Raw genomic sequence first — 20,183 nt, forward strand, 5'->3', positions numbered from 1 at the left:
GCAACTTTGAGAGCAAGGGTTTGTAGGCGTTTCTAAGCATATTACATTTTCTTAGTAATGGCTTTGAATTACATGGTTGTCCTCTGAAACAGTAACCTGTGGCTTAAAACCAAGGGTGATAGCTGAAAATGAAATGTTGGATGCACACATAGCTGTGTAAAGGGTTTTGTCCCAGAGTTCATTAGTTTTGCAGGGTTTGTTTTTTTTACTGGTGTCAGAGAGAACTGGAGCAGTGTAAAAACTCTTCAGCTTCCAGACACGTGTGACTACAGAAGAGGAATATCCTGGATGAAGGACAAGATAGATTGTCTGTTTTATCTGGTAGGATTCTCCCACCCTCAAAGAATATGTTAATATTTCATTGTTCTGAAGAGACGTAGTGGGCAACATTAAATATTTACATCTCTCTACAAAGTCACGTGGATGCCACCAGGATACCTAGCTCTACATCACACATGCTCTATTTCACCCCAAACACCCACTGGTTACTAATCTTCAACCCCCGTCTGTGCTGATAATGAGCAAGAGGAAATGGAAACAGCAGGGATTATATGCTACTGAGAAGTCCCAGTTTCCATGCCTGGTTGTAATTCTTTCAACAAACTCCTGCCAACTGTGCTCCTGCTTTGAAGTTGGAACACCTCTGTATTAGTGCTCAGCTCTGGTGATTTGGCAAACAGATTTGGGTTGGTGGTTTTGTTTTTTATTTTGTAGTTGCATATTAGCAGCTCCACACAATGGCTTACTCTTGCACTCACGTGTGTTGTGCCTGCTTGAGGTCAGGAGCAGTACAGATTGTTTTGCCCAATCTCCAAGATGTTAATTGCTCATATTTGCTGGTGAAGGGTACCAGATAGAAAACAGCCCACCATATCCTCTATTCTGTGCGAGTGTCTTAGCCATGTTAGTTAAGGGGGTGAATTTCTGCATAATGAATAAATAGGGCCGCATTTATAATGCAAGTGGTATGTGTGTGTTTTGAATGCTGGGATGCAGTGTGCTCCATTAGCCTGGATCATCATTTCCAGTACATGCAAATGTGTGGATGTAAGGTAGAGCACATTGCTAATCTAACCCCAAAATCTCAGAGCCTGGGATTGCTTTTTTGGATCCCCATAGCACAAGAAAGCAAATTATTTGTGTAAATGGCTTTACAGCTGTCTCTTAACATCCCTGTGTAGCTTCTCTGTCAGGCCACTGTGCACCTTGTTATTGCTGCCAGGGTGGTCCTTGATCCATAAATCAAATGCTGTTTGATCTTGTGGCAAGGGAGGTGAAGTCAATTTATGGTTGTAAAAATAACGTGTGCCATCTGCAGAGTTACTAGCACATTGTCTCCATTAGGTACCCAGGTGTACATAAGGAGGAACTTCAGGTAAACTTTCTATTCAGAAAATAGAGATGTTTTTGTCTTGGGTAGATAGGTATAAGCAGTTGTCTTATGTAAGATCTGAAAATGCTGTTGAGGCTGTGGTCCTCTGGAAGGTGCCAGTCAACAGATTGCATCTGTGACAAGGATGGAAAAATAAGCAGTTTGTTTATAGAGGACAGAATTTATCAGGCTTCAGATGTTTCCCTTCATGTATTTAATGGTCTGCAGTCAAAGCTGACAGACCCTTTGGTGTCCATGGTGGCTCAGCAAACCTTGCTGCACGAGGGCTCTGCAGACACGCTGAGTCTCCTCAAGCTCACACAGCTGCCTTTGCTGTCCCTGCAGTGCTTTCTCTGTGGCCCCGCTGAGGTGCCATTGCACTCTGAACCTGGCTAAATCAACACCCTGGGAGGCAGTTTTCCTTGGGTGTAGCTTAAAAGCAGCTGGGAGACTGCTGTGAGTTACCTGCTGGGAGAAAAAATTCCTCCTGTCTTGAACAACCCAGAGTATCTGGAGGGACATAAAACTACATTTGCCCCACCGGTGACTCCAAGCAGAGTTCTCACACAGTGCTATGTATGTGACTAGATCCTCACCCTGTGGATGACACATTAAAAGTGATTTTGTAAATGTAGCCCCCCCTCTTAAAAATGTAGAGAAATAACCCATCTCTTGTGAGGGATTCGGGCTGTCTGAAAGCTGCTGGGTGAGCAGCTGGGGGAGGACAAAGAGGCAGTGTGCTGAGAGCAAACATGGCCACTTCCTGAACTCTTCAACTTCCCCTCGGTGTCTCTGAAGCTCAGGGTCCAGCGTATCGTGTCTCTGCACGCTTACCGAGGGGAAAATGCTTAAGCTGCATGTGTCTCACAGCTCTCTCAAGTGTCTTCCAGAGTAAATAATACCTTGGCCATTTGGCCTAAAACTTTAAATGGAGGCAGGGCAGGTGCATCTGTGGACATGTGTTTGCACATGCAGTCCTGCTACAACAGCAGGAGCTCAGGTCTGCAGGCACAAGTAGGCGTGTGTGCATCCAAAGAAAGTCTGATGCAAAAGTATCCATTTTGTGGACTAATCTTTTTCAGTTGTGCATAGATTCCCTTTTTGAGGGGTGCTGTCTGTACTTACACTTAGAATACTTACATCTCTTATTAGATGGGTGTGATTTGTTCAACACCTCAATACTGAAATTCCTTGAATTGGAAAGGTTTGTGGTGGTCTCATTTTGTCAGCCTGAACATGTCCTCTCCTCTCCCAAGCTTGTCCCTTTATCCATCAATTTTTATACTGTGTTTGCCAATTTCTAAGGGAGGTATGATTGTCCTTGCACAGTTACTCTTGCATAAGCACAGAACTTGGCAGCTGATGATGCCAGCAGCAGGCACGTGCTGCTGTGTGAAATCATGTTGTTTGTTGCTGCCTCTTTGCCAGAGGTCACCACTCCTGCATCTCTGTGGGTAAGAGGGATCCTTGAAACCATTTCCACTCCATTTCTAGGAGGATCAGTCAGATAACCTTAACCCACTGATATAAATTATTGGAACTAATTTGGTTTGCTTGATAGTAGTAAACTAGTGACTGGTGGTAGGAAGCCCCAAGGCAGCAGATGGGGAGGTAATCCCTGACTGGTGGTCACCAGGAGGCTGCTCACAACATTGATGTCTTCATCTGGCATAGTTTAATTTAAAAGATGGCATTTTTAGTGGCAATGTCTTAATTCATGTAGAAATTACATAGAACCCATCAGTCAATGGGCAAAGAAGATCCCACTGGTTTGCTCTGGGCCTCTCACTGTAAGTTGTGGGTTTGTGTTACAGCCTGGGTAGCAGCACAGCCAGCTTCATGCCAGCAGTTGTTCCCTGCTGCGTGAGAGTGAGAAAATGAAAAAACAAACTAATCAGCTTTTGAACACTAGATCAGTTCCTCAGTGTAGTTCACAGCACAGGCCATGGAGCCACTGTGCCAACCCACGTGAGAAAGCCGGGGGCATGGTTGGAGAAATGAATGGCAGTGAGGGAACAGCCAAAAATGAGTGTTGCTGCAGAAAGCTTTGAGTCTCAAATATGCAGCATCACTGTTCATTTGCTTTCTTTCTGCCTTCAGGTTCTTCACACCCACACTTAGGTGCAGCTAAATCCATTCAAAGGCGCAGCACTCGTGTTTTTGCTATCAGTCTTCAAGAGAACCCCTCTCGCTGTGTAGCCCATTCATCTTCACTCAGCCATTGCCGGGCTGATCAGCGCTCCAGGCATTGGCTGCTGTTATTTCAGCTCTCGATAAACAAAAGGATAAACAAAATTGCTTCCCCTCCTTCCCTTAGCCAAGTTGAAGGGTGTTTAACCTGCTTCACAAGGAGCATCTTCCAGCAGAGCAGTATCTCCTTGCTGACCTTGGTAATGCTAGTCTGCCTCTTCTCTGACATAGTAGTCTTCAAACTTTATCTCCAGGCTTTGTCAGCATTTCTGATGTTGGTACCACTTAGGATTAGATTGCCTTTTCAACATCCACGTGTCTTTAAAGAAAACTTCTGCTAAAGCACCCCTATTGACTCAATCCTGTAAACATACCCTTCTAATCCAGGACTTTACTGTCCTTACCTTTGTAACATATGTTCAGGCCCGTTTGTCCCAACACTAGATTACAACATATGGATGCACAACTACGACAGTAGAAGAGAAATTCTACTCTTTGGAAGTCATGAAGTCATAGGGGTCCAATTCCTGTGAAAGCTGTTCCACAGATTCAGACTAAAAATATTTCTGAAAATTGCTGATAACTGCATCTATTCTAATACATCCATTCATTACCGCTGTGAAAATTTGATAAACAAATACCTTTGAACTGAAATTTCTTATGCCTGCAGCATAATTACATTTTCCACTATTGCACTTGTTTCCTCTTCAAAAGAAGGTTGGGGGTGGGGGGAGGACACTGAGCATACTGTAACAGAATGATATTCAGTGTTTGGTTTTAATACAAAGAAATTGTACAAAAGTATCCATTGAATCATGGAGTGACTCAGAAGGTGATAGAGGAGGGCTCTTTGGCTATGTAGAAATGTCAGTGGTTCAACAAGAGAGCAGAAAGGTCTTCAGCATGCTGTGAGGGACAGTAAGTCGCTTCATCTGGTTTTTAAAAGTACGAAGCAAGGCTAGCAAGGTGCAGTGAGGAAGTGTGGCGTCACATGCAGCTCTGCAGGAAATGAGATTGAAGCTGGTGGGGAAGTTCAGAACTGGGTGACCTCCATCAACTTCAAAGAGCACAGGTTAGTCCTCTTAGAATGTCTCTTTAACCATCCTACACGGTTTCTGCATGCGTATTTCACCTGTTTTTGGCAGAGGGGGAATAAGATGTGGGCTGCATGGTATTTGTATGAGCAGGTAGCAAGCAACATGGGCATTCAGAGCAGGACGCTATGGGGCAAAAATAGGCAGCTCATCTGTGAGTTAGTTCAGTTTGTGAGAGCTTAGAGCCTGCCTTGCTGTACAACAGCAGTGTGGACCTGAGTCACGTTAGAAGTGTGGGTGAAATCTTCAGTCTTGTTAAGAGTTTCATATAATGAGTATAAGGTCTGGATTTTTAATAGAAGTGTTCAGTGTTAATGAATACCAGAAAATGCTTTCCCAAGCACAGGTTAAAGCTGTGGACTATAGTGAGAATGTCACTTTGTTTGTTTTGGCTGTACCAAGTATATAGTCATTCTGTTTGATTTTACTGGTATAGTGTCTTGTTAAGGTTTTCTGTCATTCCTGGCAATTCTTGTTGAGGAATTCCATCCCAGCTTTGCTGTGCTGGAGGATTTTGGCTTGAGAATGCGCTGTACAGGGAATGAAACTGCACAAATTTTGTGCTGGAGAACTTGTGAGCTCTCAGAGATCTCAGGAATGCTGCTAATGAGATGTACGTTTAGTATTCCTGTGCAAAAATATATTTGTTACTTTCAAATATCACTACGTTAATTAAAAATTTTGAATGCAAAGTCAGCGTGAAAGTTAAAGGATGATAAAATGTAGGCTATGATAGTCTTCACTGAATCTGAACTAAAACTAAATCCCGGCACAAGTGGTGCTGGGAGAGTGTGGAGGGGAAGAGGATGTAGTGTCAGCCGATGGCAAAGGCTCTTGCTCCACAGAGACTCCTTGGCTCACTTGGCAAGGTCACAGCTTGCCAGGCAGAGTGGCTTGGGCAGTGGAAGCGATTGTGATCTAGCATGAACTGCAGCTCTTGGGAATGATAGATGCTATACCAAGGGTACACCAGAGATTTGAGTGTCAGGCAAGTATTCCTAAAACTGTCCGTAATTCTTCCCAAATATTTTTTAAAACATTTTCCTGGTTCTGTAAAAAAAAACAGAGTAAGTTCCACTGCTTTTTTACCCTCCTTATACTACCTAAGCGCATTCATCCTGATCTGAGCTTAACAACATCTATGTAAAATGAATGTAAGGGCTTAGGAAGGACCAAACTGCAGAAGCAGGGAAGTTCACACCTCCTTATGCTCAGGGAGGCAGATGCTGAGTCTGGCTCATCTGTAGGATGCTGTGGGTTTCAGGAATTTGGGTATAGCAGGACCCTGTTTCTGGGCAGTTAAGAGCTCTGGGGCTTTTGCTTTCTGCAGCCTTACAGAGCTTGCTCTTGCATTTTCAGCTTTGGAATTTTACATGTAGTAGGCTCTGGCCTTAGCTGGGATCCTCTGCTTCTGTAAAACTGGCAAGTTTTGCAAAGAGAGCCAAAATTCTGCCCCAAATTGTCCTTTCTGCTCTGTTAGGGTGTTTTGGGTCTATTAGCCTTCACCAGAACACTGTGAAACTCAATTCTGTTGAAGAATGTGATTTAAAAGCAATTTAGTAAAATCCCACTGCAGACATTTTCATTTCAGCCTAATCCTGCCTTATAGCAGTTCATCTCAAATAGATTAGGAGTTGGTTTAAGGTAAATATAATGACTTGTAAATAATATATTTGAGTCTCTGTGCAGTGGTTTGTGCCAGGTATTTGAAACTGAGTTTAAAATTAAACTGATACACTTTCTTAAATAAATAAGCCTAACACTTGTGCTCCGCTACCAGGAGTGAGCACTGGCAGCCAGGACTGAAAGAGGAGGCAAAAAATAGAAGAGGTATAGCAGAGGAGGAATTTCTGAATGGGCCCATTCCACCAGCTTGCATTATAAAAACCAGGGAAAGAATGTTTCTTTCCCTAACAAATTAAAAAAGGACTCTGCAAAAAGAGGAAAGGGAATAAAGAGTACAGACTAAACAAAAGGAAATAAATATGGATTGGAATGAGAGAGGAGGAAACCAAAAAAAATAGTAAAAAATGGAACCAGATGGAGACAAATTCTGTGTTTAGGAAGAAAACCCTCCTTTTTTACTAAATTTCAGAAGGAAGGAAGACTGTGTGCATGTATTTTGCATTAATGGAAGAAAAAAATCATTTTTCAGTATGTTTTTTTATAATTATTTATTTTGGTTTCTTTCCCTCTGGCAGTATTAATATAACATTTGTAAGTTTTAGAGAGTTTCAAAGTTAGATGAAAGCAATTTTAAAGTATTCTTAATTTTGCAAGCAAACAGAATAAACCTCTCAGAATGCCACTTTAATTTGGTTCCCAAAAGCAACTTAGCTGCATTGCTCAGTTCACTTTGTGTCCACTGTGCACTTGGATCCATGGCAGAGGGTTGTCCTACTTTCTGCAAGGGAAAAAGCAGGAGTTAAGATGTGCAGCACCAGTTAATGCAAACCTGAACTGAATAGGCCAGCTTCAGAGAGTTTATAGCAGGAACCCCTTGTGGGTTTCATTTCGCCACATCGTGTTTGCAAAAGTTTCATACCAGGGAGGGACTCGAGACTTTGATCTCAAGTAGAAGTTAATCTATAAAATGCTGAATGGTTACTGTTCTTATATTTTATTTGAAATTGACTGGATTGTTAAAGACTTTTTGTGGTTTCAATATTAAATACTTCAAATGGGCAAGGGTATCTTTTGATGGGATGTCATCTGCAGCACGTCACAGTCACATCTCGTTGGCCCTTCCCTCCCTCTTCCTTCCCCCTCCACAACTGAACGCAAGTTCTGCAAATCATTTCTGTAATTAACTGCTAAAAGCATCTACAGGGTGAAGGAGGTCAGTTTTGCTTTTATTTAGTCGATTTGTTTCAGCTTTTGCATGCATTTTTCTCTACCCTAAACTACAGAAACCCACTTATTATGAAACCAATCAGTGGACCGTGGCTCTTTTAAGAGGAAGAACTGTAGCAGTGGGTAACTACATTCAGTCTTGCCGCCACATCCATCCACTCATGGTTTTAGGCTTTTCTGTTTTCATTCCACCATTTATATTTGCTTTTACTATGCCCTGCTGAAGTCAGGGCAATTATGTTAAGTTTGTTTGAGAACAAATTGGGCCCTTTGGCCTCAGGAACTGATAGAGAGAGCACAGCCAGTGTATTTTCCTGTTCTGATTCCTGTTTAGATGGAGGCGGGGCTCCTCCTTACACACTGACAGTTTCTCAAGCAGAGTTTCTATTTACAGAAGGAAATGTGTAACAGATAGGTACCTGGGCTATGTGGTCCTCAATTTTTCGCTTTTGCAATTAATAGTTCCTTTTTTTTTTTTCCTTGCAGGAATGTGCAGCCTGAGAAATGATGTTGTGATCTAATTAACTTCATCAGGTGTATTCTGGACTGAATTTGCCTGGCTTCCTGCTCTGTGCAAGCATCTCTCCTGCTGGTGACGAGGTACAGAGCCTGCAGGGTTTGCAGTGGGAGAGGACGGGAGCGGGGAGGAGTCACTGTGTGAGCAGCAGCATGAGAAAACACATCTCCAACATGTGCCATCTCTGGCCTCTAACAGTCAGAAGGCTTACAGCCATCTCTTGTCTTGATTTGCAGTCATGTAGGTGTCATTCTTCTCTAGGGCAGGATTAGTGGTAATGCCAGTTTACTGACATGCTGTGATGTGACACACCTTTCAGATTTAGGTGCCTTAAGTTACATCAAATCCACAAGCTTTTAACACATTCAGCGGGTTGTTGTTTTTTTTTTCACTCCAGTAGCACAGGACTAACAGTGGAGGGATTTAAGACTTCACAAGTAGGTCAAGAAACCTAAGACATGATTTGAGCAAGTACTGTGAATTTGTAGTTGTCCTGACTTATAGCATGACATCATGCTTGAAAACTGCACAGTGAAGGCTGCAGTGTTCAGAGTTCGGTGCTAATGAACAGAAATAATATGAAAAGGTCCACTGAGATACATAGTGAATCAGAAAGAAAGAAATAACGGTGAGTTTACTTCTTAATTTTTTCTTTTTTTCATTGGAGCAGAGGCTCAAGCAGAAAGCATGTGGTATAGGTAGGCTGCAACATGCTGGCCTAGAGTTGGTGCAGTCCAACAGGTGAAATATTATTTCGTATCTGAAATGGACTGTACTGTAAGCCCTGACTGGCTTCTTTGTGATTAGTGGGCTGGGTAGAAAGATGCTGAGAGGGTCTCAGAAGTGCTTGGGATTTTGGTTCTCTGTAGACATGAGCACGAAACTGTTCTGGGCTGCCTCTTGATAGGTTCTGTTGCTGGTCCCAGTGGGCTGGTGTTTTGGTATAGTTTCCACAGTGCATTTGCTTTGGAAACCACACTCTGCAGAAATCTGTGTGCTGGGCTTAGGAAATGTGAGAGCGAAGAGTTAGCCCTAGGAGCAGACAAATATCTGACATCATTCTTGACTCCACAACTCATACTGAGCACAGTGAACTGCTGCCAGGATGAGGATTGGTGCAAAGCCTGGTATTTGGAGAGTTACTCCGTGTTAGAGGACAAAAAAAGACACTATTAATGTGCGATTAGTAGACAAATACTCCTGTTTGGACACTGTGGTCTAGAAAGGATAGCCTGTTTGTAGGAGGTAGGCATGCATATAGGGGGAAATATGAGCGTTTTTAAAATTGACATTTATATTTGATTTCAAATTAGTAAATTGGATGCTGCAAAAGAACATCCAGTGCAATACTGAGATAAAGATAGTGAATTGGATCACCCTCATCCATTTCAAATGTGAGGCAGGATTATGGAATGTCCTAGGAACAGCAGTAATGGTGAGAGACAGACCAAGTAGAGCGCCTGAGGGAAGACTGGAGGAAATATGATTGCTTAGTCCAAAGACAAGAAGATTGAAGAGCATGTAAACAGTTTTTTAAATAGCCATGAAGGGAAATGAATAAATTATTCTGCACATCAGTTGTAAATAGGATAAGAAATAGCAAATGAAATCACAGCAAAGGAGATTTAGATTAGGTACTGGCAAAAGATTCATTAACTGCAGAACTAACAAAGTACGTGACTGAGGGATATTGCAGAATTTCCATCACTGGTGTGTGTTAGGGAGAGAAGAGATAAATACCTATCAGAAATAATAATACAATCAATAGTGACTCAGGGGAAGGGTAGGTACCCTCTTCCAGCCCTGCTATCTGTTGTTCTATATTTCAGTCTCCCTGTTAACAGTGCCTTTGAATTTTGCTGCTTATTGATCAAAACTGAATAGTTATTTTAAAGGCAATAAACACTTCCATGTGTGTTATACAGTGTATCCCATACTACACCTTCCAGGGAGAGAAGATGACATGCTGTTTCTGAGTTTCCTAAGGAGATTTTGCTCTCCTAATTTGGGAGTCAACAGATAAAATGACTGCACTATACTGCACGCTGTGGGAAAGTATTGAGTTATCAGTAGCAGCTGACAAAGTAAGAACCAAGTCTGCTCCCAGCAGAAGAGAGAGACCTGAAAAGGTAGGCTATGTGAATCACAGAATCACTAGGTTGGAAAAGAACCCCAGGGTCATCAAGTCCAACTGTTCCTATCGACCACGAAAACATGCCCCTCGGCACCTCATCCACCCGTCCCTTAAACACCTCCAGGGAAGGTGACTCAACCACCTCCCTGGGCAGCCTGTTCCAGTGTCCAATGACCCTTTCCGTGAAAATTTTTTTTCTGATGTCCAGCCTGAACCTTCCCTGGCGGAGCTTGAGGCCACTTCCTCTTGTCCTGTCCCCTGTCACTTGGGAGAAGAGGCCAACTCCCTTCTCTCTACAACCTCCTTTCAGGTAGTTGTAGAGAGCAATAACATCAGCCTTCTCTTCTTCAGGCTAAACAACTCCAGTTCCCTCAGCTGCTCCTTGTAAGACTTGTTATCCAGCCCCTTCACCAGCTTTGTCACTCTTCTCTGGACATGCTCCAGAGCCTCAGCATCCTTCTTGTGGTGAGGGGCCCAGAACTGAACACAGGATTCGAGGTGCAGTCTTACCAGTGCCGAGTACAGGGGCAGAAGGTGAAGAGTTGTGGGAAGACAGGAAACTGCTCATTTTTACCATTAATCTCAAAACTTTACTAATAGTGGCAAACTTCAAATTCATGCTGTCTGTGCAAAACCAGTTTGGTCTGCATTGAACAGTATTTCCTAATAGCTAGTTTTGAGGGATTAGGGCTCACTTCAAACAGCATTTGGCTGCAGAGTTCAGGCACTGTCCATACAACAGCCCTGGTGCTGTGGTACCTGTTCTGTGCAGAAGCAGGGCTTTTTTTCTCTACACGGTGATGCCTTGACCAACACCACCTGTAACCCAGCCCTCCATGCACCAGTCTGCTTATAAGGGACTTTACAGGTACAGAATAAAACAGTGATCCTGACAATAGCACTCAGTTGAGGACTGTCAGTCATCCGGACTGCAGTTTAAGGGAGAAAGTTGACTTCATGATAGTAATAACATCTTATGATGCGATAACACAAACGCAAAGCTTCGCTTCAGCTCTGGGTTTGATCCAGATATGATAGCTTTCTGAGTTCAGAAGAAGTTTTCTTTTTATGTGGAAGCTCAGACGCAGATTTGAAGTGTGTTTTAACTTTTGGTTTAATTACTAATTCTGGTTTTGAAAGCTGAGGTGTTAGTTGTCTTTAAGTCTGCTATGTGCTAAACTTAGTCTTCAAACTTACTTAAAATAAACCCAGTTTAGTTTTGCCCATGCAAGCTAGACAAGCCGTTCAGCCAGTTTCATCAAAGTTCCAGCCGTATTTACAGGATTCAGCAGATGTGATGCTAACTTCAGCTAGGTTATAACAACTGTGACAACCATTACAAAGAAATTAAAGAGGAAATTGGCTGCCACCCTTCAATACCTGCTGTTTTAGGGCACCTGCACTGAGCACTCCAGCCTGCAGTGACCGGTTTGTTTTCTCCTCTGAACTTCTGGTAGGTTGTTATTAGTGAGGATGAATGTGAGCAGCCCTGTGGAGTACAAAGACTTGCACATGAATGTTCTAAAGAGGAAATGCAAGTGTTGAATGATGGTGTGTGGCTGCTTTTGGTTTTGTGGGTATGGTTTTTCGTGGCATTGGTATGCCATACTTACTTTTTTTAGATTAAACGTACCAAACTACTACATTTATGCAAAAAGCTGCATTCAGAATACCAACAGGAGCTCAGCTAGACCTGCTTGGAGGCAAATAACCTACCAAACCAGCTGTTCCTTGAGCTCCCAGTGAGCTCCTGCACCGACTGTGGAGCTTGCTGTCTCAAGAGGCACCAGCTTAAATGGAAGTGTGATGCTGGCTGGGCACCACTTCCAAAAACCTGGGAAGAACCAGGATGAAGCCGTTGGCCGCCCTAGAGCAGCTGGCCAGGGTACCTTGTCTCTCTTTGAACAATGTCTTGCAGCTCTCACTGAATTCTAGCAAGATGTGGATTTGTCTCTCTAGTACATTCACTTGCCTAGCATTTCCACCCATTTCTGAATGATCTGTGCAGTTGGCTAGATCTGACCTCATAAGTGATGTCGCTACAGTCCCCCGAGTCCCCTGGTAAACCAGAGCAGGCAACACATTGCCTTTGATTTACACTTGCTGCATGGAAACACTTGGTTGCCAAAGGCCATAGAAAATGGTTAAAATAAAATGCAGATAGCTGAATGCAATATTTTTCATTTAATTAATGACTTGAGCAAATGCTCTCTTTTAATGTGTGTGGACTCAACCACCTTCACAAGTAGAAAGTTGGGGGGTGCTGCAAATTTCCGCAGGATCTAGGCTGAGTTGCAGCAGAAAGCAATGCAGTAGTTCAGGAAGACAACACAGGACGTGCTGCCTCCTTGCACAGGGGAAGATCAACTAGTTCTTGTGCTAAGCCATGAAAGACTTTGCCCTGCCTATTTTTTTGGCAGAAGTTATTAATATTCATTCTTTCCAGCTTCCCTTCTTCACTTACTAGCAAAGCACTTGCCATGTGCAGCTGTAAAATGCTGTTTCCAAAGAAATAAATTGGAGCAAAGACTTCTGTAATTGGAGACATGGAGAAAAACAGAAGGGCGTTTTCAATTTGTTGTCCTTGGTTGCTTCTGGTTTGATTTAAACTAATCCCTTTTTCAGGACTTTGGGACCTCTTGCTTGTCCACACTTTTGTCCTCCCAGTGTTGGCTCTAGTGACAGCAACTTGCCCAGTGTCCCTTCTGGTACCAGGTGATGATCAAGGCAGTCAGAAGTCAGTAGAAGAGCCCTATATTGGATCAGTAGAGCCATGTAAATCCAGTAGTGAAGCTAAGCCTCTATCAATAGGATTTTGATGCCTAAGTTGGAAAATTCTTGTTTAGCTATCAGAGTTAAAGATAACAGTTATAGTTTTTCAGGACGTTTTTATTGAAAAGCTTTTCTAATTAAAGCCATCAGTTTATAAAAAAACTTTTTTTTTTCCTGAGATTGAAGGTGAATTTAGTACAAAATTTAAATTTCAGACGTTTGAAAGTTCTAAAATTATCTCTTAAAAGAAATCTAAAATACTTAAAGCAAACATTGGCTCTGCTGAAATTTTAACTCTAAAAACAGGAGAGTAAAATTTCAGTTTTCTTAAATTTAAATTATTTTCCAAAATCTTGATTGAAATAGAAATCTCTTCATGTCTCAAAGTTTGACTAGACATAAAATTGGTTTCCCACCTGTCTATTTTTTTTAATTCCAAATTCACATTATTAAATTCTGTTGTATACCAATATACATAAATTTTAGTGCCTCTGCAGGTAACACAGGGAATCTGCATTCCTAGAAGTTAGTCCTTAATATCACATTAGAGTAGCCTTGAGTCTAAAAGAACCAGACTGATGCAAAACAGAACTTTTACCTTGCCATTTATTAGATAATTGCCAATATCATTTGAGAAGGATATTTCATAAATGACATCCTCAGAAAATATCTCTGAGTACAGAGCTTTCAGCTGGACAATAAAAACATTAGTTTATGTATGGACAGCTTAACCGTGTGCCCTTACTATGGATGTTTAAATTGGCATTCTCTGCTGCAGATGTGTATTCAGATGCCTCTGTTCAAGCTTAAAATAGTATAATACAAAATAATATAATAATCCCAATATCAAGGCTGAGTCTTCAGTTCAAGTGCCAGATGTAAAATCTGAAACTTGTGCTTCAATGTTATTTCACCTGTATTTCATAGATGTCTATATTTCATAAATATCAATTTCTGCTGTGAAAATAGATAAAATTATACGTAAAAATGACTTTAGAAAGTTATATTGTGTTTAATTTTTGTCGTAGCTCTATTCTTGTAAATGAAATAAAATATATAGTGTCATTGGTCAATACTCTCATCTCTGCTTAGCTTATAATGGTATAAATATGAAGAATATTAGTATTTTTCAGATTTTACTCTTTGCATTTTGGCAGCTTTTTTATGAAATAATTTCAGCATTTATTAGTTGTACCTTTCTTTTCTAAGTGACATTTGATATTTTTTTTCTTGCCAAAAGGCAGCATTGGAAATACTTAGAAAAATTCATCCTTGTATTACTCAGTATTTTTTCCAGATTGGACCAAATGGAAATTGTTGGCAATAGGAACAATGCATGAGCACTGTGGGTGACTTGCACACATGCAAACTCAGATACCGAAGGCTATGTTCTCTCCTGTCATGCATGGAGTGGTGTTCAAGCATGATTTCAGGTCTGTCCTTCCACTGCTCCAGCCCTCAGACAGCTGCCACTAGGATGGCAGGCTACTTGCCTGAGGATCTCTCTAAACACCAGTCTACCAGTTCCACCTCCCTCAAATGGTCTCAGTTCACAGGACTGATCTAGAGCTCCTCTCTATACTGGCCAAAGAGTAAGGATGTTTTCAAGTACCCTCCTGCCCTTGCTCCTCCAGTTGGCCTCTGGCTTAAAGGTAACCTTCTGCTGGGCAGTCACCAAACCACCTATTTGCTCTGGAGCCACTCTTTCCAAGAAGCGATTCTAGACCAGGAGATCTTCTGTAGGGTTTCTATATGTATTTCCATCTGGTAGCAGTTTGCTTCATCCAGTAACTGGTCTTGGAGGTGGGGATGTGCTTGGCCAGCTCAGAATAAGGTGTGTGATGGATTCAGTGCTTCAGTATTGCAGGGAGAAAAGACAATTCCTTGTGTTCCCTGATGGTAGTCTGCTTTAGCCCTAGCTCTTCAACTGGTAGCCCTCATCATTCATCTTGCAGATCTGCATTAGTACTCTGGGACCATATGGTATATGGTACTTAGCACCATATCTTCCTCTGGGCCTTGTATACCTGGGGTAAAACTGTAGCAGTCACTATCAGCTAGGAACAGCTTATAATTCCTTAATTGTGTTAAAAAATTAGGCTTTAAAAATTAATCTTTTCTTGCTGTAGTAATAAAGGCAGTGAATTAACATAGTTGATATGCATTTGTTATAAAATCTATGTTCTTTAAAACAGAAAAACATGGTCTAACTTAGTGGATTTTATATATAGTACAAAGAACCAAACAATATAGAGGTAACCACAACTTTCAATCTACTTTGCATAATGGTTATCAGATCTGTTAGGTTTGTACAAGCCGCCTAAATAATTTACGGGTTTTGAGTTGTTTTACTGGACAATTTTTTAATAGTAATAGTATATTGCTTCCTCTATCTATTCCTCTCTAGTAAGTTGCAGAAGAAGCTTCTTGCTGGTTTCCAGCCAGGTAAATATTCTAGTGGTGCAAGAACATAACAATTTGCAATTGTTTTTCACATGGATTAGAACAAGGCATCATTTGCCAGGATATTAGATGAATGTGTAAATTTGCACATGAAATAATGTGTTTTCATTAACACCGTTGCTTTTCTTTGTTGTTTTATAATTAATCAATTTCAAATCAAAATATAAATGCTGGGATATTTAAGGTTTTGGGTTTGTTGGGGTTTTTTTTTTGTATTGCTTTGGACACGGGTTCTCAAGTTTAGTAGAGCCTTTTCAAAAGATGATCACCTTTTGGCCAGAGTCTCCAAGTAGTCTGGGGTCAGCTAAGGTTGGCTCCAACATGAAGAAGAGATGATTGAAGCCCTGGTGTTTGGGGAGAAGAGAGCTTGTTTGCTGAAGCAGACCTTCTGTTTGTTTCAGCTTACTTTTTGCCTCCTGTTTATTATTTCCATCCTGATTCTAAATTTTTTTCCACAGATTTGTTTTTATATTGCTGAAACCTTTAAAAATAATTACCGAAACCATAGCAGCCCATCTGAAAGCTTTCTGAGATGCAGTATGAACGACACAGCAGGCCAAACCTCAGAGGGCAGAGGCCCTCTTCCAAGCAACCAAAACGGATGCTGCGAGTTGCTTTGATTGCTTGTGCAAATGGATGCTTTGTCATCTAACTCCCTGCATGTGCAGATACCCAGTGTACGTTGCCCAGCTTAACATAGTTCATGGGTTTCAGGCTTCGAAAGTGATTTTCATTTTTATTTACTGTAAGCCAGTTATTACATAAATTAATTGAAAGTTTTGTAGCTATTCTCAGAGGAAGTTCTATGATGAAAGACCAGTCATAATAAAGACTAAAAACTCTTAAGTATGTAAAGTAATGGTATATTTTGTATGTATTCATTTATACCTCAGAAAGCTCAAAATTTTACATTGATTTATTCGCAAACTTGTATTAAGTCATTTGAGCACATGAATTATAAAGAAGCAATCGTTTTGTGGCAATCCAGCGGAGCCTACAAAGAACTCAACTTGCCCTGGCCATGTTATTGAAATAAGCATTTAATGGCAGAATAAATGCTATTTCATAGCTTTTTGCATCAGAAGTCAGAGAACGTTTGCAAACACAGAGGATACAAGTTGCATGCAGAAGGAGTCTTCATTTAGTATCTAGTTAGTTTGTAAGGTCTGATGTGAGTTTCTATTCTGTTTGTGGTCTGTGAGCAGGGCACAGGGGAAAGTTTTGGGGGAGTTTTCCGCTAAGTTATTGTCCATTGAGACAGATGATAGTATACCTAGCTGGTTGTTCTTCATAAGGCAAGATGCCAGCAGTGCTGAACACGTGTGATGGCATCTCTGTGCAGACTGTGGCTACTGTCCTTGCTCCACCAGCCTTCTGCATCCAGAAGATGGTGGTGTGGAAGTCAACACCAGCCTTGATTGCTGACTGTGTGACATTCCTCAAATTCATCGTTTATGTGTAAATATGATTCAGTGCCTCACAAATTCTCTGGTTTAATGACTAACCCTGAGCTACAGCGCAAATCCCTGCAGAGCAGAGAACATAAAGAGACTTAGTGGGATGTACTTTTCTTAGTCTTTAAGTCTGATCATCCCAAATAATTCAAACACTTTCAGCGAAGTCACAAGGAACCATGGGTCTCATCCAGCCCCCTTGGAAAACTGGCCAGGGCGTTTCTATGAACACTAATGAGAGTAAAATCAGACTCTGTCTCCACCTGTTTTAGTGGAAGTTTGGAGTCTCAGCACTTTGCAGCCTCAAATCATCCAAAATTAACTTTGGAATGAAAAGAACTTTTTTTTTTTATAATTAAAATATCTACTAGACCTGGTTGCCTGCTTCTTGCCGAACTGATTTATTGTGCTTGCCATGCTGAATTGAGTCTTTTATTGACAGTAACCTGGCTCTGAGGTTTTTCTGAACTGTCTTTGGTGAGCAGGCTGCCTTACATTATGCAGATCTGGGATTGGGTTTTGTTTTGCTTTTCCCACATTCTAGGCCAATCACTCTTTGATTGATTGCTCCTCTAATGACAAGTATTCGAGTTACTCTCTAGTTCATGTTGACATCTTGGCTGTAAAAACACTAATGTGCTCTTGCTTGTGTAGTTGTTCTTTCCCTTGCTGACTGCCCAGGCCGCTTTTTGTTAGGGTTTTTGGTGTGAAATCCGAACTAATCTCTGTACACTGTAGTTTTTTTTAACATTCTTATAGGAATATTGCAATATTTACAAGAGACAGGGGTTGGAAAAGAGTGTTAAATTAATTCCACCTGTCTGGCCCTTACATGCTTCAGATTCCCCCTTTAGAGGTCACTCTTTTAAGATTATTTTATAGATGCTGGGTTTAGTAGGCCACAGTTCACTGCAGGTTAATAAAACCTAGTTATCAAGAAAACACTTTATGTTAAAGGAATCTATTCAAATGCTGAAGCTGACTGAATTCTAAACCAATACCTACTGAGAAGTAAAATAATCTGACAGTGTGTGAGATCTTTGATCCTTTTCTATGTGTATTCATTACACTAAAATCCCTTTGACTGCTGCTTCATGTCATCCTGTTGGTCAGAAGAGAAAAATGAAGGAAGTCAGGTTCAGCATAATGGTGTCATATAGGTCACAATGTTTATTAATTCAATGCCTTGGGCATGGAGGGGATGTGGTGCGGCATGCCTTTGAGCTCCCAAGATGTAACCTGTAGCTCCAAAGAGGCTCTTTTCATCCTAGCTTCAGGATTTGCAGAGAGAAGCCCCTGTTCTTATAATTACCACTGTGAAGGGGACCCACAGTGCACTGGTGGCCAACCACGGTCAGCAGAAATCCAGCAAAGTACCAGGGCTTGCTCACCAAATTTGGTTCCTATGACTTCTTTCCACACTGGCTGAAAGTTGCAACTACTCAAGTGTCCAAAGAAACCATTCAGACTAAGTCCTGATACTTTTTGGCTTGTTATACTATAAAACAGTTGAGAGGTGAAAAAATAAAAAAAAATCTTCCAGACTTCTGTCAAACTGATTTAAATGGCGGAATGCCTTTCATGCTACAGAAGAGAAACAAGTGGTCAGACCTGTAGCAGAAAAAAAGCCACAGAGCAATAGCTGGAAAGGCAAAAGGTGCAGATGCTGATGTGGACAAAAGTTATTTTCCGATGATGACAAGCTGGGGGCACAAAGGATCAGCCCATGTTTTTCCATCCTTTTTCCCATCCCTGTGTCCTGCCCTCAGCCTGCCTCTCTGTGCCTGCTGCCTGCCACCATCAGGCCATCAGTGACCTGGTCTGGGCAGAGAGCTGAGCAGCACTACCTTGTGAGGATAAGCTGCTGGAAAGATTCCTGCTCTTCAGTACTTTTTACAACTTTGTGCAATGCTTTTTTTTTTTCTGATTTAGGACTGAGTAAGCTGGAGGCAATACTCAGAAACTCTTAATTTCTGAACTAGCCTGTGCACCCTGCCAAGAGCTCCTAGAGTTTAAGATGGCTAAAGTTTGGGGGAGAAAGCTGTGCAGCAAGGCAGATGCTGCTGAATAGCCATGTGACACTGAGTGATCACCTCTGCAGTACTGAGACACTGGAAAAAGGGGTCGCAACAAAGAGAAGCTCTTGGGCTGCATATTAGGAGCAGTATTTTGTGAACAGGGAATGTTCACAAGTAGAAACAGATGGGGAATAAGATGGAAAGTGACATCAGGTCCTTGTTCCCCTGGGTGTGTTGTGCCTGTGTGGAGAGATTGTTCCTAAAGCCTCTCCAGAGGACTGCAACAAGTGTCTATTTCTTTAGGGCCGCACGCTGAGGTCACCTCCAGCCTGTGTGAATTCCTCCTTGGCTGCATTGGGCCATGTGCCTAGGGTAACACAGCCTTGTGCATTGTTTCAGACATTCGTGTTGACTAAAGGCTCTCTTGGATGCTAGGTAATTGAATATTGGAGGCAGCTGTGCTCTGGACAGATGAAGTAAGAGCTCGGGCACAAACAGCTTGGTTCTTATCCATCACCTCTGCCTGGGAGAGAGGGTGAAGCTGTTTGCTGAAAGGCTTTTCTTTGTGAAGGGATTGGGGAAAGGGCTTTTCATTTTTTGGCAGAGAGGCGGGGTGGGGAGGGAGCTGTAGGAGGTTTCAGTGTCTCAAGTTGTGTCCTCCTGTCCCCAGGGCTGGGATACAGACTAACAAGTGTAGATTTCTCTGATGCGTTTGACCCCAACCTCCTGCTGAGGAATGACACACACATGCTTGTTCTAAAACACCGGCAAGATTCTCTCCCGCAGTGACTGGTGCAGGGGCTTTGCTCCAGGAACCATGTGCAGAGCTGAGGTCCTGCCCCGAGAGCAGGGTCACTGTGGTGGAGGGTGTGAGCCAACTCTGAGTCTGAGCAGACAGGAATGTTTCTGCATATCACCTCTGAAAGCATTGGCTGGAAGAAATTGTAGGGATTCGATGGAAGCAATTTCAGTTTTCAGTGAGTCAGAGAGATACTTTCTGCCATAGCGTGTTTGCTCTTATGTTATCAGCTTTTCTCAAGACAACATCCAAACACTTAAGCTGACCAAAAGCTTTTCTGTTTCTTCGATATAGTGACTCTGTTGGTGACTGAGGGCAGCTTTCCAAAGCTAGCCATTGCCTATGATCATCTGCATATCTTGAAAAATATGTCACTGAAAAGGAAAATCTTTAAGAAATACTTGGATTAAAACAACATTCTGACACCATCGTGGCCTATTTCTTAGCTGTGATTTTCCATGGATGCAGCACCACTGGATTTTTGCCATGTAACTTCTGATTCCCTTTGACAGATGAG

At 41.9% G+C, this 20,183-nt stretch overlaps 1 protein-coding gene across 1 annotated transcript in view; it reads left to right on the plus strand.

Moving 5' to 3' along the window:
* The first annotated feature begins 4,499 nt into the window (after positions 1-4,499).
* Positions 4,500-20,183, plus strand: part of WIPF1 (WAS/WASL interacting protein family member 1) — a 39,550-nt gene continuing 23,866 nt past the window's right edge. Inside the window, exons 1-2 of the mRNA XM_069860483.1 lie at positions 4,500-4,634; positions 7,996-8,109. The gene's annotated coding sequence lies outside the window, so the exon portion shown is untranslated. The remainder of the gene's footprint in view (positions 4,635-7,995; positions 8,110-20,183) is intronic.

The sequence above is a fragment of the Phaenicophaeus curvirostris genome, chromosome 7 (genome assembly GCF_032191515.1).
Source record: "Phaenicophaeus curvirostris isolate KB17595 chromosome 7, BPBGC_Pcur_1.0, whole genome shotgun sequence".
Classification (NCBI taxonomy): domain Eukaryota; kingdom Metazoa; phylum Chordata; class Aves; order Cuculiformes; family Cuculidae; genus Phaenicophaeus; species Phaenicophaeus curvirostris.